Source organism: Trichomycterus rosablanca, unplaced genomic scaffold, assembly GCF_030014385.1.
Source record: "Trichomycterus rosablanca isolate fTriRos1 unplaced genomic scaffold, fTriRos1.hap1 scaffold_233, whole genome shotgun sequence".
Lineage (NCBI taxonomy): Eukaryota > Metazoa > Chordata > Actinopteri > Siluriformes > Trichomycteridae > Trichomycterus > Trichomycterus rosablanca.
The window spans coordinates 26,919-44,746 of NW_026947061.1; the positions used below are offsets into that span (position 1 = coordinate 26,919).

At 40.0% G+C, this 17,828-nt stretch overlaps 2 long non-coding RNA genes, 4 other non-coding genes and 1 pseudogene across 6 annotated transcripts; 5 read left to right on the forward strand and 2 right to left on the reverse strand.

Moving 5' to 3' along the window:
• On the forward strand, positions 1-1,339 carry LOC134307014 (uncharacterized). Its single transcript, XR_010009630.1, has 3 exons — positions 1-101; positions 666-759; positions 1,254-1,339. It is a non-coding gene; the product is annotated as an uncharacterized LOC134307014 (long non-coding RNA).
• A 1,611-nt stretch (positions 1,340-2,950) lies between these two features.
• trnai-aau (transfer RNA isoleucine (anticodon AAU)) lies at positions 2,951-3,024 on the reverse strand. The gene has a single exon. It is a non-coding gene; the product is annotated as a tRNA-Ile (tRNA).
• Positions 3,025-4,094: 1,070 nt separating this feature from the next.
• On the forward strand, positions 4,095-4,168 carry trnai-aau (transfer RNA isoleucine (anticodon AAU)). The gene has a single exon. It is a non-coding gene; the product is annotated as a tRNA-Ile (tRNA).
• A 1,112-nt stretch (positions 4,169-5,280) lies between these two features.
• Positions 5,281-5,620, forward strand: LOC134307015 (uncharacterized). Its single transcript, XR_010009631.1, has 3 exons — positions 5,281-5,299; positions 5,396-5,463; positions 5,540-5,620. It is a non-coding gene; the product is annotated as an uncharacterized LOC134307015 (long non-coding RNA).
• A 1,948-nt stretch (positions 5,621-7,568) lies between these two features.
• trnak-cuu (transfer RNA lysine (anticodon CUU)) lies at positions 7,569-7,641 on the forward strand. The gene has a single exon. It is a non-coding gene; the product is annotated as a tRNA-Lys (tRNA).
• Positions 7,642-8,958: 1,317 nt separating this feature from the next.
• On the reverse strand, positions 8,959-9,031 carry trnak-cuu (transfer RNA lysine (anticodon CUU)). The gene has a single exon. It is a non-coding gene; the product is annotated as a tRNA-Lys (tRNA).
• A 1,071-nt stretch (positions 9,032-10,102) lies between these two features.
• LOC134307016 (putative protein MSS51 homolog, mitochondrial) lies at positions 10,103-17,586 on the forward strand (annotated as a pseudogene).
• Positions 17,587-17,828: the final 242 nt, after the last annotated feature.

Below are 17,828 nucleotides of genomic sequence, written 5' to 3' on the forward strand. Positions count from 1 at the left end.
GTGTTTTCGGCTTCGACCAATGAGCTCCAGCTTCCCCTGCATTTTCATTGGTCGAAGAGAGTGAACCGTTGTGAAGACAAATGGACAATCAACGACCTCAGGTAAGATTAATAATTATTTCATTTTAGACTATTTTTTAATTTAAAAAAAAGTGTTAAAGAGAATGTAAGGTTAACTTTGTGTCATTATGTGAATATAAACTAAAGCGGTACCCCTAACTTGATAAAATAGCTTTTGTGTATTGTACATGTTAATTAATAAAGTAAAGCCTTTATACAGTAAAGTTCATGTGCTCACGTGTTTAGTGCCACAGCACAAAAATGGACTATTTTAGTAAATCAAAGTGGGTAGATCTGGAAGCTATAGCCACCTAAATGATATGATGAACTATCTCTAACACCATAGTGAACATTATGTTCACTTTCCCAACCAAGACTAGAATATCAAACATGACACATTAAATAATTTAACCGCAACTCTTTAAAATAAAATGTTTTACAATTGAATGTTTTGCTGTTTTTTTATTATTACAGCAATTTGATAGTTTTTGATACCTTACAGTATGTCAGGCTTTTGCTTTCTTTACTATTATATAAAGTGTAAACATTGCATATTTACCATGCATAATGTAATGTTTTAAATGTAGGTTTCTGAATAATTTGCAGTGTTCAAGAAAAAGCCACATACAATGACAGCGTTCCCCTCCCCCCACCAGAATCCAGCAAGGAAGCAAGTAGTGTTAGAACACCAAGCAGTAAGGTAAAAACATATCTGCAATATCAACAATATCATAGCACCAACCAGTCTGCATTTAATATGGTGCACTTATTGTGTATTGATATTGTTAACACTAATGTTTTATTTAGGCTTAATGTTCAGTGTGTCAAAAATATTTTCTATTGGATTGTATAGAAATTCATGCCAGCTAGTGTGGAGAAAGATAACAATGTATTTGATATTATCTTCATTTTTATTACTCCTATAATTAAATTATAAGGACAATACTATCATATTAGGACACCGTTATAATTATTGAGTTAATGCATTAAATATGGACCTTAATTCCAATTCTGCTTCGTTCACCTGCTATAATAACACCAGCGTGTGTGTGTTTAAGCTGTTGTAAAAATATGATTGACTACACTTCTGTAAATACATTTGCAGAGTGGTATGTACATGTATATAACAAGAAACATTGTAATCTATACAAAGGTCAATGCTTATTTTGCTTTTTGATGTTTCTTTCTGAACAGGCTAATGCAGACTTTACCACCTATGGTTAAGACAGCTGGTTCGCCCTCTCTTTGTCCAAGAACATTCTTTCAATGGCTCACAGGACAGGAACACATCCAGACCAGTTCGTCTGTGGATATTTGTGCCCATTCAATAAATTAGTAAAACAAACTGTGTACTGTTATTTATTTATATATAATATCTATGAGAATAGAGTCAGTACAAGTCAGAGTCAGTACAAAAGTTACATTTGCCACATTTGTTCCGTTGTCATGAACGGGGATGTTGGTTCCAGCCTTCAACAAAGATCTGAAGGTCGGGGAAGAAACACAAGGTGTACCAGAAAGAGGTGCAGGGTATTTGCAATGTCCAGCATCTCAACTTGTTCAACATTGTGCAGGATATCATAATATGTGGAGGTCACAGCTGTCCACACATCAACCAACAGCCTTTCAATTCTGTAAGACAAAATAAATTATTTAAAATGTAATACTTTGTTGACTAAATAACATCTGTGAAAAAGTGGTAGCTGTATAGAATTCAAGGACAACAATAGCCTTAAAATGTAGAAACAATAAACAGTGTAGGGAAATATATGTTGAAGAAATTTATAACTTAGACAATCAAGGACATTTGTGCCAGTATGCCCAAATGTGGCCAGTGGGAATCCTAGCATGGATTTAAGTTCAGTCACTTGTGGAACTGTCTGTACCCTGATGGATGACATTCTGGTTTCCACATGTTCACTCACCAACATGTGAATTTGCCTGAGGGCATTTAATATATCTTCAGGAATATGATTTTTTCCGCTAATTAATCAATAATAATCATTTCATGTGTGCAAATGAAATGTAAATAATTCAGATCAATACTTACTACATACTGCTATTTATGCAGCTACCCCTCCAAAGCTTTATGTCTTAGTAAGGCCTAGACAACAAAAGAAACCTAAGATAATTAGACATACATGTTAAAAGATGAGTATAGTCAGAATATGCCTGATTGTTAAAGCTTTAACAAATTCTACCCTTTTAACATGATGATTTTATGTACTCTAAAATAAGTCTAAAATTAAAATAATTAATAATCTTACCTGAGGTCGTTGATTGTCCATTACTCTCTTTACAATGGAAAGTTGGGGCTCATTGGTCGAAGCTGAAAACACATTTTGATTGGTCGACGACTTTTGGCACTGTTTTAACGTGCAAACTCCGAGCGCGAGGGCAAGTGCAGTTCTGAGAGCGAGCAAGAAATATCTGAGCGCGAGCGCAGTTTGCTTTGAGTGCGCGCATATGATTTGAGCGCGAGAGCAGCGTTTCGAGCGCGCGCATGCAATTTCGTGCGTGAGCACAACTCATTCGTGAGCGAGCGGGGTGAATTCGTGCGAGAGCTGAGAAAATCCTGCTCGCCCACAAATAAAATGTGCTCTCGACTTTTGGCACCAATCTGACGCCATAGAGAGATCTCAAAGAACATGAACCTGAAGGTATGAACTTACATTGTAGAAAAGAAAAACAAGCCAGTAGCAGCAGTGTGCACATTAAACCATTTACAGAAGGGTCATTAAGTTTGGCTAATTGAAATAATGGCATGTTTCTGACTTGAATGAGAGGGGCATTAAAAAGATCTCACACTTGTCAGAGACAACGTTTGAAGCCCAGGTTAATAGGATCTGGTAGTTGGAGAAGGCTCATTGGTTTAAGTCCAAAAGTGGGTGTGGCCCGTACGGGGATCGAACCCGCGACCTTGGCGTTATTAGCACCATGCTCTAACCAACTGAGCTAACCGGCCAATTCATGTAGTCACTTTAAATCTTTGTATAACATAATTCTACACTAACTCCATTCAAGCAGCTGAAACTGACTTTAATGATACACATCTAAGAGGTTTTGTGGGTTCTTATATGTGTGAACTATCTAAACTATATATTTCTTAAAGTTCTTGACTGAGCTTAATGCCGCCAACCAGTGACTGGAGCAGATACGACTCAGGTCCTGCATGCAGTAAGTAGTGCTGATACACAGTACCAGCCTGCACACCAGAGAGGCTCCAAACATCAAGTTTTCACTCATTAAATCATGTTTGTGAACTTTGTGGAATGAATGTAGGATTTGTACGTGTAGATTCTGGGTTTTAGGAAGTTTAGCTACTGTTAATATTTTTTCCCAGTTGAACTAAAAACAACCTGAATTGATGTTTTAATTGTTCATTAAGACTTCACTAAGAGTTATTACCATCAAGCAAATGTAAAGCATATTTCTATATGAAGAGCATCTGTTTCCAGATAATATACACTGAGGTTTAAAGGTTTGATCAACAGGCAGGTTGTGCAATAAAAGACACTCGTCCCTGGGTGGGCTCGAACCACGAACCTTTCGGTTAACAGCCGAACGCGCTAACCGATTGTGACACAGACATGCGCACAGCTAACAGCACAGCTGTTTCATTGGACGGTATACAAAAAATCAAATCTCTCTCTATACAGGCTCACTGTGGAGGCAAATTGGTGGTTAAGTGGGCGGGTCTAAACTGATGAAGACTGAATGAATGTACCACAATACAGTATAGTTTAGATAGTTCACACATAACCCACAAAACCTCTTAGATGTGTATTAAGAAAGTCTGAACATAAGAAATGACTAGACAGTGATGTCTGAAGTAGGACTGAGATCTCGGGTCATTAAAATAACATGAAACTGCTGCATTTCTGGTGCAATAACAAACAAACTCAGTTTAGGAGCCGCTCATTTCTGCAGATCTTCACTGTAAGTGTGCAGAATCTCAAATGGTTTTTGTGCTGCTGGTTGAATGGGGTTAGTGTAGAATTATGTACAAAAATCTGAACAGAGAACAGATGAACTGGCCGGTTAGCTCAGTTGGTTAGAGTGTGGTGCTAATAACGCCAAGGTCACGGGTTCGATCCCCGTATGGGCCACACCCTCTTTAATGATTAAAGGTAGCATGGCTGAGAGAGAGTCAGGTGAGCATGTGCTGTGTATCAGGACTTTCTAACCTGAGTAATTTAATAACTGAAAGTAAGAATATCACCCTGTTCTTCTACCATCTTTAATTCTGGCTTCATCTCACACGAAGATCTGTTCTGCTCAACAACAGTAAAGCTCTCCATCGTTTCTGTGTGGCAGGTCCTTAACTGAAGGGCTGTCAGTGTAGAATCAGGTATGTGGGTATATGACCTGCCCTTGTACATCGGCCGGTTAGCTCAGTTGGTTAGAGTGTGGTGTTAATAATGCCAAGGTCGTGGGTTCGATCCCCATATGGGCCACACCCCGTCTCTTGGACTTAAACTAACAAACAAGTGAGACTTCTCTAACTAGCAGGTCCTATTGACCTGGGCTTCAAACGTTGTCATTCTGGTAGGACAATAAAAGCGATATACTACTTTTTATTCAATGTATTAAACTACATAATGTTGTACAACATGACATGTGTACTTAATACTTTTGTATTTTAATACTTGCAAATTTGAATACTTGCATACTTTAATACTTGATTACTATAATACTTTGCATTAATATATATTGAGCTGCTGTAATAAATGATCTATCTATAGATTCATTTAATTTTATCTGTAATGCTAGTGATGGGCTATCCTAAACTATCTTTAGGAAGGTAGATATATCTAGCTTTGGGGTTGTTGAGGCTAAATATTCATGATTGTTGTAATGTTGCTACACAGTCACATTAGAAATCCCTTTTAAAACTAATGTTTGATATTGCAGGGTCTGATGAAGACACTAAAAATCTTATCCGGTGGAGAGTGGCCAACCAGGCCCTCTTCACTGGAAAACAGAATGCAGCGGTTCGAGGGTTTGAGTAAGTGACTGTTTGTTTGACATAACAAAATTTGTGTTGCATCTTATGCATAATATTAATTACAAAGGGTGGTATAAACACAAGTTTTAGTATTTAAGTTTTGCAAACTTTTTCAAAGCATTAAAAACTTTTAATGACTAAACTTTTTTTGAAGCAGTGTATGCTATAAACATTAATAACTGTTATGTGCATTATATTGTAGAGGTGGGAGAACCTCAAACAAAAATACAAAGTAAGCTTCGTTTGTTGGCAAGATCTTCAGTAAAAATATCAGAAAAGATTTGTAATCCAAGTTAAGATCCTTGTACTGTGTTTATGAATCTTGTAGGAACTTAAGTGTCCACCTACTGGGGTAAGTACAGAGGGTGGTGAAGCAACAGCAGCATCCTGGAAATGGTATGCGGATATGGATGAGGCAATAGGTGAGAGACCATCAATTGGCCCACCGACCCTTATTTCCTCATCCGGCCAGGATGCTGCTGAAGCTTCACCATCCTCGAGAAGCATGGAAACCCCAGCCAAAAAGAGACGAGGGAAGAAAGATTTAGTTGAGTATCTGAGAGAGATGGAAGAAAGTGAAAATGAGAAGGAGATAGAAGCAGCAGAGAACGAGGAGAGAAGATGAAGAGAGGCTGAGTAGAGGTAGGAAAGAAGAGAAAGGGAAAGAAGAGAAAGAGAGGAGAAGAGAGAGCAAGAGGCGCACCAGAGAGAGGAAAAGCGAGAGCAAGAGACGCGAGAGAGAGAGGAGAGACCAGGAAGCAAGAATGAGGGAGGAAAGGAGAGATAGGGAGGCAAGAGAGAGAGAGGAAAGGTTTATTGAAATCCTACAGATTCTAATGAAAAAATAAATAGTTGAAAATCAAAAAGTGTTGTAGTATTATTGCATGTTGTGAGAAAGAAAATGTGTTGGCAAATAATGGAAATAAAGAATTTTCTTTTTCATTTAATCTTAATTAAAAATAGAAAAACTGGAAAAATTGGAAAATTGGAAATTGTAATTAAAAAAATATTCAAGTTTTACTTTTAAATAATGCATAAACTGTTAATGTCAAGAGACAATCAAGAACTGTAGAACAAAACGTAAAAACAAACAACATGAACCTATTAACAAAATTTTTTTGTAAATATAATCATGCTCATAAAGAGCTGGTATGCTGTGCTGTGGTGCTGAGACAGCTGCAGCCAGATGCTTTGCATCTTCACCTGATGTAATGTCATTTATTACAGGCTCTGGTTGGTCAACATGTACCTCTGTTAATTCTGGCTCAATAATGTCTCCATGAGTGATACAGAGGTTGTGGAGCACCGCACCGCATGCAACAACCTCCGGGGCGAAGACAGGGCTCACCTCAAGGGCTTTAAAGAAAATGGAATGCCATCTTGTCTTCATCATTCCAAAAGCCCTTTCCACCACATTCCTGGCCTTGGACAGTTTGCTGTTAAAACGAGCCTGTACAGGGTTCTGCACAGGCTCTCGATAGGGGGTCAGGAGCCGGATGGGTGTATTAATGCAGGGATAACCCCCATCCCCAAGAATGTATCGTCCTGCAGGTGGGTATAAGCCCTCTTTATACACAGGGCTGTTCTTTAGTACCCTTGCATCATGAACCGACCCAGGGTAACCAACAAAAATGTCTCTGAACTTCCCCTGGTGGTCACAGATGGCTTGAAGCTGAATCGAGTGGAACAGCTTCCTGTTTAGGTAGCACTGTGCGTTGGCAGATGGGGGTTTTATTCGAATGTGGCACCCATCAGTAGCACCAACTGCCACTCTAAAACATTCGGATCCTACACACTCTAGTTCATCACCAGTTGGTAGGGTGATGATCCTCCTGACGAGCCCTCTGACAGCCATACTCATTCTGTGCACAATGTTGTGCACAGACGATTTTCGAAAAATTATTCTACTGTAATTATTAATGTGTCAGATCTATCATTTTGTCATTTATTTCATTGTATTAGTCTAATCATGGTAATGTAGTATACTGTTGCTAAAGAGGTTGGCAGTACTTACATTATCTCTGAGGTAAAAAAATCAATAACTTTCTTAGTTCTCTTCTGTGATTTACTACTCTCTGCCGTCTCAGTGTGGAGTCGGGATACATGACTATAGATTAATCAGTAAGTGGCGCAAATAAAGACAATAGATACCCAAAATTTTGGCGAGTGGAGCTTGAAATGAGCATGCAGTCTGTAACTATGGTCACTTTACGTTGGTAAGATGGCGGACGTAGTACGTACGGGTGTTGTGTTGTGTGCATACTCCACACTTCTGTACTGAAAGTACATACTTCTTTGTCGGCAGAGCGGTGCATATTTCCTCCAATCTAGTACGTATGCGATTTCGGACGCAGCCTAAGTCTGTTTCTGTTGCTTATTCTGAATTTTGTTTGTTTGTAAACTGTGAATTAGTTCTTAATCTGACCGTGTTGTTAGTGAATTAAACCTACATCACTCTGATGGTCTGATCGATGAGCTGTCTGTTCTGACATGCTACTTAAGCCTGGCTAGCTCAGTTGGTAGAGCATGAGACTCTTAATCTCAGGGTCGTGGGTTCGAGCCCCACGTTGGGCGACTATCTTCATTTGATGTCAATGGACAGCCGGTCTCCGGTGACTTATCAGGTGGATGTTTGTGCTTGTAGGACTGTTGTTTACTGGATGTTTTTCAGTTATTTATTTCCACTATTCTGTGGGACTACACGTTGTTGTTGTTGCGTCTCATATCCGTTTGATCATCAGGCATGGTTGTGCAATAAAAGGCACTCCTCCCTGGGTGGGCTCAAACCACCAACCTTTCGGTTAACAGCCAAACGCGCTAACCAATTGCGCCACACACACAGCTAGTTCATTGGACGGTACACACGGGTCACATTATTTACAAACGTTTACTGAAGGGCAAATACGTTTTTGACTTTAGAAACCATTAGAGTCTGCACTCTTTCAGTGAAGATCAAAGCAAAACTTCACAACGAGAAATACTGACTTCAATCAATTTCACTGAGGAATAAGAGAAAAACTACATCACAACCTACAGCACTTAGACCACAACAGCTGGTTTTAACTAATTTGTACGTGTGTGTCTGAAACAGACCAAACATTTCTTCAGTCTTCACTTGTGTAAATTCTCTGCTAATGCAAATAATTATATATTTCATGTTATTATAGTCCCAGAGAAGTCCAGCATCACATGTATGAATGACTACCGGCCCATCGCTCTCACACCAATAGTGATAAAATGCTTTGAGAGATCTTAGCTCATATAAAGAGCAGTCTTCTATAGCAGTCTAAAGAGCAGGTGGGTATGAGCCCTCTTTATATACAGGGCAGTTTTTTAGTACCCTTGTATCATGAACCGACCCAGGATAACCAACAAAAAATCTATACTGCTATACAAGCTGTGCAATGACTACTTTAAGCTATATCCAAGTTTCATTTCTATTGTGTTGTCCCATGAAAAGATATAATAAAATATTTGCAGAAATGTGGGCGGTGCACGTACTTTTGTGAGATACTGTAAGGTGGCAACACTGAGTGTTATACTGTTTATTAGCCTGACTTAAATGTCAACAAGTCATATGACCCGTGTGTACCATCCAATGAAACATCTAGGTGTGTGTCTCTGTGGCGCAATCGGTTAGTGCATTCTGTTGTTAACAGAAAGGTTGGTGGCTCAAGCCCACCCAGGGACGAGTGACTTATTGCACAACCTGCCTGTTAATCAAACAGATATGAGATACAACAACGTGTAGTCCCACAGAATAGTGGAAGTAAGTAACTTAAAAACATTCAGTAAACAAGAGTCCTACAAGCACAAACATGCACCTGATAAGTCACCGGAGAAAGTGGAAAAACGTCCTTTTGGTTTTCGTAGATGTTAAATGAAGATACTCGCCCAACGTGGGGCTCGAACCCACGACCCTGAGATTAAGAGTCTCATGCTCTACCGACTGAGCTAGCCGGGCTTAAGTAACATGTCAGAACAGACAGCTCATCGGTCAGACCATCAGAGTGATGTAGATTTCATTCACTAACATCACGACCAGATTAAGAACTAATTCACAGTTTACAAACAAACAAAATTTGCTTTTAAACTACTACACAATTACTGAACCAGCTCCATTATTCTTTTAACTTCAGTGTATATAATCTGGAAACAGATGCTCTTCATGTAGAAATATGCTTTACATTTGCTTGATTGTAATAACTCTTAGTGAAGTCTTAATGAACAATTAAACATCAATTCAGGTTGTGTTTTTAGTTCAATTGGAAAAAAATATTAACAGCAGCTGAACCTCCTAAAACCCAGAATCTACACGTACAAATCCTAGGACCTGAGTCGTATCTGCTCCAGTCACTGGTTGGCGGCATTAAGCTCAGTCAAGAACTTAAAGAAATATGTAGTTTAGAACCCACAAAACCTCTTAGATGTGTATTAAGAAAGTCTGATCATAAGAAATTACTAGACAGCAATGTCTATATTGCCACCACCATCGACTGCTGGTCTGACAATAGGCGGAGCTTCATTGGGATTACTGGCCATTGGATTGACCCTGACAGTCTCAAAAGATGTCGGCAGCCTTAGTCTGTAAACAACTGAGAGGTTCGCACACGTTTGATGTGTTGACAAGTGCCCTGAATGACATCCATTCAGAGCTCGTATATATATATATATATATATATATATATATATATATATAATCATTAATAGAGAGAGAGAGTCTTCACGTATATTAATATTAATTATAAGTAGTAGTAGTAGGTTGGTGACCTCTGGTATAATGAATCTGAATTGTTAATAAATGGTGTATCACATATGTCAGATTAGTGCTGAGTGTTTTAATACTCTCATGTTGTGTCCCCTGAACCAGAAAGCTCCAGAGGCTTGTGGGTGGTGCAGTAGTAGGATCTATAAAAAGCGGGTTGAGTTCTCAGTGTGCGCCTGAACTGAGGAACGAACCGAACGAATCATCTGATTAAGAATCGATTTGGTGATTTCAAGCTTTCACACATGGTGGAAACTGAACTGATTCATAATGACAGACACACACAGGTAAGAGACCGCTATGGTGAATTATAAGTAGGTAATACAGTATGTCACAGTAATCTGTAGTGTTGTAAGCACCTCAGTGTTTCATTAAAATAACTTTTTTACATTGTGTTTCTATATGAATGCTACGTTCATTACATACTTTATAGCATCACATCATATTATTGTAATGTTTTCCTAAAAACCTGTAACAGCAGCATAAATATAAACTAATCTAATCTGATGATGGAGGTTTATAGCAGTCATGAATGATTTCTCATGCAGTTTTATGGAATGAAGACTCATATAATATGAGCTGAACATTTATATTAATTTATTAATTTATATTATGTTCATGTTTTTGTGAATTGTTGTCTGAGAAAAGAACATTAAACTCGTGCAGCGATACGTGAGTCCAAAAACAGCTGAACCTCTGTTACTGACTAGAAGAAGCAGCTGCACCATGAGGCTTCTATGTTTTTTATTTATAGCTCCACATGGAGGTCAAGAATGAGGAACAAAAAGCTTAAAATATCCCAACACACACACACACACACATATTTCACAACCTTATGCAAGTATTAGATGCAATAAAATGTGCAGAAGTTATGCAATGTTTTACCTTATTATTTACATTTTTGTACATTAGTAGTTTTATTTTATTCTCTGGTTAAGTGTAAAATATTGATACATTATCATTTTTGTAAACTGATGCATGTACATTTGTGTGAGTAAAATTGTTATGATTCAACTTGTTTTTTCTGCAGTGTGCTGGAGGGTGCAGACAGAACATCGCTCATCTTCCACTCTCAGAAGGAAATGTTCCAGAAGATGGAGGAATCGTTTCAATTCTGTTGCAGATGTGGAAAACAGTCGTCCCAAGCAGCAGATTCACTCAGACGCTGTGCGAGGTAAGAAGTAAAGATCTGTTCTGACTGGATGTGTTATAACTTTGTAATGATTATAAACATGCTGCAGGATTAGTGGATAGTTCTTTGTTTCATAAAATCAGCTAATCAAAACATCAATATTCTTAAGATTCTCTATTCTTCAGACATCAGTTCATCAGTAAGACTCGTCAGTATTTGTGTTTATATGAACCATTAGAAAGCAGCCTGGAGACTTTAACCAGCAGGTAGCAGCAGATGAGCTCTATCAGCTATACAGTTATGGACAATTCACCTCTCCAGTTCACCTCACTTTCACGTCTTCTTATACTGTGGAAGGAAACTGGAGCTTCTGGAGGAAACCCACGCAAACACAGGGAGAACATGCATACTTCAAACTGAAAGTACCCACCAATCCACCTGGAAATCAAACCCAGAACCTTCTTACAGTGAGGTGACAGTGTTACCCAGCTCTAGTGAGAGATGTGTAATACCAGAGCAAAAAACGAAAAATCATCAGTTCAACCGATGTTCATGTTTACAGGCACTGTGACTGGCCTATGACTGTGCAGCCCACAGTACACAGAAGAGTATGATGTACTGTGTACACATTCACTTCATCACCAATATGAACCTTTATCTTATCTAGAATCGATGAGTCTTGGCAGCCCAACACCCTGTCAGTGGTTCATAGATTTTTGCCTCCTTGAAACACTATTGGAAGGGACTCACCACAGTTTCCTGTGAGCACCCCTTGCTGTTTAGGAAGTACTTTTTTAGCCATAATTAGTTGACCATTAAGAACATCATTCAGGCTTCCCAAACCATCTACACTTAACATGTGTACTCTGACTAACTACCATCAGCCCAACATTTAATAAATATACCTGATGGTGACATCCGTGATTATTACAAAATAGCAGAGACTTCACACAGCGACTTCAGACTCGACTCGGACTCGACTCATGACTCGCTAAAGAATTACTTGTGAACAACAAGAGTCGCTAGCGTCAGCATGTGTTAATATATATATTGATGTATATATTTTAATGTATATATAATTATTATTATAAATATTCTGCTCTCTAATAACAATCTGGCCGTCTTAACCCGGCAACGCACGTAATGGGTAAATGTTCCGGCGTAGTGATGAAGCGTCGCTCCCTACTCCCTACACAGTTTAAAGTTCACTTCATTTAAACATTTTCGTTACCTTTGGATTGGAATCTCACATAAAACGGTGGAATACCCTACGTAGTGTCCACTTCACAGGAACAACCGGGGTGAATGGAACGCTCCTACAGAATTGGTGCTAATGGTTGAAAGAGCGCTTTCCGAACCAATCAGACCTTCTGATTGTAATTTTTATTACGAAATGCTGTTATTTGCATTCATTAAGTTTGTGTCAATGAAATGCTTGATTGGCTTTCTAACGAGTTAGTGTTTTACTTCACAACCGGGAAAAGTTTGGAGGTTTTTAATTATAAGCACATTTACAAAATGACGGATTTTATTCCTAATGGGACACACGCTTATACATTTAATAGCATCTGGAAGAACAGAATCTAAGGTAAGCAGTGGTTATGATTTTTTTTAGCTGTGTTTTGGATTTTGGCTGCTGTGCCGTGATTTATCGCAATGAAAACAAAACGTATCAGTTGAAGCTTTTAACTGGTACCTTCTTGTTATGGAAATTATGTTCATTTTCACAATGACTAGAAAAGTAAAGGCACTAAGTAAAACGGCAAAATACAGTCGCTAATCTGTTGTTGTTTTTTATCTGAACTTACAGATTATGTTTATTTCTACGTTACATTTACATGTTTGGTGTTTATTATATTGACTCGTGATTTGATTCGGACTCTAGCCTAAAAACTCTTGACTTGACTCGGACTCATATTGTGTAAATTCCCCAGACTGCTTTTCACTGATACGTCATCCACTTCATAGTTTATGCTGCTTCCTTCTAGATGATACAGACAAGATAATTTAGCTGGTTTAGTTTTTAGTCTCTTTCTTCTCCTGTTAAATCATAGCCTGAAATCAATGACTGTTCCCCTGTTTGTATTTGATGTACTACAATCTGGCTTTTGCAGGTGTTTGAATGTATATTACTGTAGTAAGGACTGTCAGAAGCAGGACTGGAGCACCCATAAGAAATATTGTTCAAAGTTGCGCATGGCTGCTGTAGATAGACTTGTCGAGTGGCTTATTTATCAAGGTATGATGATCAAAAATAATTCTACACTGTACAAAACTAGTTTTAATTTTGCTTAAACCATCACTAACATATACATGTGTTAAAATTACACTGATCAGCCATAACATTAAACTCACTGTCCATTTTATCAGCTTCACTTACCATACAGAAGCACTTTGTAGTTCTACAATTACTGACTGTAGTCCATCTGTTTCTCTACATACTTTTTATCCTGCGTTCACCCTGTTCTTCAATGGTCAGGACCCCCACAGGACCATCACAGAGCAGCTATTATTTAGGTGGTGGATCATTCTCAGCACTGCAGTGACACTGACATGGTGGTGGTGTGTTAGTGTGTGTTGTGCTGGTATGAGTTTTTAAATACCGTGTCCACTCACTGTCCACTCTATTAGACACGCCTACCTAGTTGGTCCACCTTGTAGATGCAAAGTCAGAGACGATCGTTTATCTATTGCTGCTGTTTGAGTCGGTCATCTTCTAGACCTTCATCAGTGGTCACAGGACACTGCCCACAGGGCGCTGTTGGCTGGATATTTTTGGTTGGTGGACGATTCTCAATCTAGCAGTGACAGTGAGGTGTTAAAAAACTCCAGCAGCGCTGCTGTGTCTGATCCACTCATACCAGCACAACACACACTAACACACCACCGCCATGTCAGTGTCACTACAGTGCTGAGAATGATCCACCACCTAAATAATGCCTGATCATTGAAGAACAGCATGCAGAGAAACAGATGGACTACAGTCAGTATTTGTAGAACTACAAAATGCTTCTATATGGGAAGTGAAGCTGATGAACTTGACAGTGAGTGTAGAAACAATAAGGTGGTTTTAATGTTATGGCTGATCAGCGTATATGACCAATTTATTTTGATGACAAATAAATTACCAAAAGTACATAAAGTGGAAGTGATTCAATAATCAATGCATTTTTATGTTTAACCCTCAATAGGGGACCTGCCCTTTCCCACAGAGGCGTGGTCTAAACCTGCTAAAGAGGTCCGATGCTGGGATGACTGGCTATCCATGCAAGGTGACCTTACAGCCCGACTGGAGCCCATTCTGTCTGGAAAAAACATGACAGACCTCTGGAGCAATGCCTGCAGGCCCGGCCACATGACGAGGAGCTTTGTGAATCAGTGTGCCGTGTGTGTAGTGAATTCTTTTCCCGTCCTCTGACGATAGGAATGGCGATGCAAATGTTCAATCTGAATCCCTACTCCCGACCCCTAACCATCCATGTGGTGGGGGCAGGAAACACCGAGACCCTGGGAGCGAGGACCACCGACATGGATGAGCTAAGTCGTATGTTCCCCGGGCATCAGGGGCTGGAGGTGGTCATGGTAGGACCGGGAGTGGTACAGGGACCCATTGTAAGGCCTCCTTTAAGGGGGTTTGGTCCCAGAGGTAGAGTCTACATTAGTGCCTACAAGGGACTTTACCACCAGTTCTGGGAGGAGCTTGTGGAGAAAGGAGAGGCAACCAGACCAGATCTTGTGGTGGGATTTCACCCAGGTACTAAACAACTATTCATATTATTTAAAATGTGAACATACTAAATGCATCATTTTGTTATTACACATACTGTATATATATCACAGCCTGACACAAGAATCAGGCATAACATTATGTGCTGACCCCCCTTTTGCTGCCAAAACAGCCCTGACCCATCGAGGCAGGGACTCCACTGGACCCCTGAAGGTGTGCTGTGGTATCTGGCACCAAGATGTTAGCAGCAGATCCTTTAACTCCTATAAGCTGTGAGATGTGGCCTCCATGGATCTGACTTGTTTGTCCAGCACATCACACATATGCTCGATTGGATTGAGATCTGGGGAATTTGGAACCTCAAACTGGTTGTTGTGCTCCTCAAACCATTCCTGAAGCATTTCTGCTTTGTGTCAGAGGCCACAGATATCAGGGAACCGTCTCCATGACAGGGTGAACATGGTCTGCAACAATGCTTAGGTAGGTGGTACATGTCAGAGTAACATCCACATGGATGGCAGGACCCAAGGTTTCCCAGCAGAACATTGCCCAAAGCATCACACTGCCTCCACCAGGTTGCCTTTTTACCATAGTGCATCCTGGTGCCGTGTGTTCCCCAGGTAAGCAACACACACGCACAAGGCCATCCACGCGTTGTAAAAGAAAACGTGAATTATCAGACCAGACCACCTTCTTCCATTGCTCTGTGATCCAGTTATGAAGCTCACGTGCCCATTGTTGGCACTTTTGGTGGTGGACAGGGGTCAGCATGGGCACCCTGACTGGTCTGTGGCTATGCAGCCCCATACACAACGAACTGTGATGCCCCGTGTATTCTGACACCTTTCTATCAGAACCAGCATTAACTTCTTCAGCAGTTGGCCGCCCATGACACTGTCTCTGGTTTACCACTGTTCCTTCCTTGGACCATTTTTGATAGATACTGACTACTGCAGACTGGGAACACCCCACAAGAGCTGCAGTTTTGGAGATGCTCTGACCCAGTCGTCTAGCCATCACAATTTGGCCCATGTCAAACTCGCTTAGCTCCTCATTTTTCCTGCTTCTAACACAGCAAGTTTGAGGATAAAATGTTCACTCGCTGCCTAATATATCCCAAACACTAACAGGTGCCATGATGAAGAGATAATCAGTGTTATTCACTTCACCTGTCAGTGCTCATAATGTTATGCCTGGTTGGTGTACATTGTCTGTTCACATCTGCCATTTTAATGGTTTGGTTCTTAAACCAGAGTCTCAAATGTCTCAATAGTTTAATCCTTGGTAGTCATGAATTTAGAAGCAATAGTGAGCACAATTAGAGGTCTGTAATACTTGACACATGAGCCTAGGAGGTAGTACAGCAGATGACCCAACACTCTCTGTTGTTGTTGTTGTTGCAGGGTTTGATTCTCATCAGGGAATGTCAGATGGCTGGTTACCGACACTGTTGCTACTAGAGATTACAATATACCCACCATGTTCACCATGAGCAAGTAAGAATAAAAACACATGCACATCTACAAATCTGAACACTTGGATTTACACTAAACTGTGTCCCTTTTTATATGAACAAAACATAAGTCTGTATGTTGGTGTGAGACTTATGCTTGGAGACACAGCCAACCTTCTGGGACTGCATTATTTGTCACATTTATATGTTTTAGATCTCACATCTAGACATCGCTGATTGTGCCCCCCTTGGAAATAACTGAACAAGTGTTTTAAGATGTGGATTTGGGATTTGCAGAGACATTATTGGCTCAATTACAACTGTAACACATCTGTACAAGCTCAGCTGGATTTAGGCAGTTTAAGTCATTCAGCATGGCAAATCATCTCAAGCTGTCAGAATGAATAACAAGTGCATGTGAACTGAGAGCTTTAGGTTTCTTCATACCTGTTTACTTGGATCAGAAGGTTGCTGGTTCTATGGTTGATTGGCTGCCCCATTGGTGTTGTGGCCCTTTCGCAGATTGTACCCTAGAGTTTGACCCATGCTGGGCACGTGCTGTGCCACTTGGTGGTCGTCTCCGACTTGTTCTGGGTTTCCTCTCTGTACTTTTGCCCTCTTTAATAAATCATACATCGTTCTCTTCTTCTCTCTTTCTGTCAGTGATGAGGAGCTGCAGTACTCCCTGCAAATTCTGCTGGAGTTAGAGATGGACATTAAAAGTACTGGACCAAACCCATTCAGCTCCAAGAAACCTGAGCAGGTGCAGTCGAGTCCCAACAAGGAAACAAGCTACTGCAGTGCCTTTTACCTGACCTTCCAAGGTCTGCTGGAGGACAAAGAGGAAGACCAAACTTAATCAGTATAGGATCTTTTGAGGTTAATAGAATAATTTGAATGGCCTCTCTGTACAATTTCAACCTTAATGTTGTGAGATTTCCTCTGGAATTATTTTGTACTGTGGTTACTTGTTTACATTTGGCTGATTATTAAAAGTTCTCACATGTGTAATGCTTATTTACAAGGACAAGATAGCAGGCAAAGTGCTACAGCAGGTAGTTTTATAAGTCTCTCACAGTTTTTGGGTTTAAGCGTCATGCCTTCAAATGATCATGTAACCCAAGTTCAGTGTGTGACCCCCACAGAGCAGGTTTTATTTAGGTGGTGCTGGTGTGTTAGTGCGTGTTGTGCTGGTATGAGTGGAGTTTTTAAATACCATGTCCACCCACTGTCCACTCTAATAGACACTCCTACCTAGTTGATCCACCTTGTAGATGTAAAGTCAGAGACGATCGCTCATCTATTGCTGCTGTTTGAGTCAATCATCTTCTAGACCTACATCAGTGGTCACAGGATGCTGCCCATGGGGCGCTGTGGGCTGGATATTTTTGGTTGGTGGATGATTCTCAAGCAGTGACAATGAGCTGTTTAAAAACTCCAATCAAACCAGCACAACACACACTAACACACCAGCACCACCTAAATAAAACCTGCTATGTGGGGGTCCTGACCATTGAAGAAGAGGGTGAAAGGGGTAACAAAGCATGTAAAGAAACAGATGAACTACAGTCAGTAATTGTAGAACTACAAAGTGCTTCTATATGGTAAGTGGAGCTGATAAAATAGATCAACTGGAACTTAAACAAACTTGCCTGGACGAGGACCCAAGATTGTTTTGCCCTCA